Source organism: Homarus americanus, unplaced genomic scaffold (assembly GCF_018991925.1).
Source record: "Homarus americanus isolate GMGI-L3 unplaced genomic scaffold, GMGI_Hamer_2.0 scaffold1873, whole genome shotgun sequence".
Classification (NCBI taxonomy): domain Eukaryota; kingdom Metazoa; phylum Arthropoda; class Malacostraca; order Decapoda; family Nephropidae; genus Homarus; species Homarus americanus.
Window position 1 is genome coordinate 405001 of NW_024735191.1, and position 1675 is coordinate 406675.

Here is a 1675-nt window from a genome sequence, read left to right on the forward strand (position 1 = left end):
TTACAATCGTATATTAAGCCTTAAGAAAATCTTTGTATATCAACTAAATCACCCTTTATTAAGTTTGCTCGTCAGTAGATCTTTATTGATTATTATTAGTAGTTTTGTTTATTATTCACAGCTGGGTATTCCTTGACGTTCGGCAGCAAAATCTTGGACAGTGAGGAGAAAAACACACAAGAATTTCCTCTGATAATGTCACTGGTTTTACCTTCTACCTCACCCACACATTTTTTCATATAGTTTCTCTCACCGCTTAGAAGTTTTCACTGTCCAGGAAATTTACAGTTAACACGTCATTAGTTGAGATACTTTATGTGGCCAGGACGAGCAGCTCCCTGGCTCTAAGGAACACACCCAGTAGAACACACACACACCCAGTAGAACACACACACACCCAGTAGAACACACACACAGCCAGTAGAACACACACACCCAGTAGAACACACACAGCTTATATCACCACCACCACACCACCAGGAGCTGCGGGTTACCTCCTACTGTGAGTAACGTTTGTGAGCACACCCGCCCCAGTGTTAAATGCGGGCACTCCACGTCAGTATAAGCCGCGGGTGCCACCTTACCCATTTACCTTATCTTGGGTGACGTTACTGCTTCCTTCTTCTTGTTTACACCATCTTATAATTCACTGATTGTTAATGTTCGTCATTAATATATCCAGGTGTTAATATATGATCATCTTACAGCGTATGCATAAAAGGTTTCATAATGAGTAAGGGCTGAGGTTTCTCCCTCACCAGTGTCACTGGGCCACGTACAGTATTACCATCGGTGCCAAGAAATAGTGCCAAAATATGCCAGTCTGCCTCACTCCTCCTCCCTCCCTCCCTCAAACATATTCTGCTTTCAGTAGATGACAAGTTCGTCTAACAACAGTGGATATTGTCACTGCTGTGTGTCTGTGTGTTCCTCATGTTTAAGACGGAGAGATTGGCTACGGGAGATTATTATGTAAACGTTGGAGTAAATAGTTTATGTCAAGGGTGTTGGGCGCCATGCCAGCTTACTTAGTGTGTCTCTTTGTCAGGGCTCCTGATGCTTGGCACAGTGCTTCTGTCTAAGCTCAAGCATCACCAGGCGAGTCACACATATTGATAGTTATGACAGTCTTGTGTACTCCTGAGATAGTTATGACAGTCTTGTGTACTCCTGAGATAGTTATGACAGTCTTGTGTACTCCTGAGGTAGTTATGACAGTCTTGTGTACTCCTGAGGTAGTTATGACAGTCTTGTGTACTCCTGAGATAGTTATGACAGTCTTGTGTACTCCTGAGATAGTTATGACAGTCTTGTGTACTCCTGAGATAGTTATGACAGTCTTGTGTACTCCTGAGGTAGTTATGACAGTCTTGTGTACTCCTGAGATAGTTATGACAGTCTTGTGTACTCCTGAGATAGTTATGACAGTCTTGTGTACTCCTGAGGTAGTTATGACAGTCTTGTGTACTCCTGAGATAGTTATGACAGTCTTGTGTACTCCTGAGATAGTTATGACAGTCTTGTGTACTCCTGAGGTAGTTATGACAGTCTTGTGTACTCCTGAGATAGTTATGACAGTCTTGTGTACTCCTGAGGTAGTTATGACAGTCTTGTGTACTCCTGAGATAGTTATGACAGTCTTGTGTACTCCTGAGGTAGTTATGACAGTCTTGTG

General features: G+C 42.7%; 1 protein-coding gene across 2 annotated transcripts in view; it reads right to left on the reverse strand.

Moving 5' to 3' along the window:
* The window catches only part of LOC121870819, a 5884-nt gene extending 5406 nt beyond the window's left edge, over positions 1–478 (reverse strand). The window contains exons 1-2 of one of the 2 annotated variants that reach the window (XM_042372790.1): positions 452–478; positions 1–19 (exon numbers count right to left, since the gene is read on the reverse strand). The exon at positions 1–19 is cut by the window's left edge and continues 269 nt beyond it. The gene's annotated coding sequence lies outside the window, so the exon portion shown is untranslated. The other variant, XM_042372789.1, reaches the window with a different exon arrangement.
* Between the last annotated feature and the right edge of the window lie 1197 nt (positions 479–1675).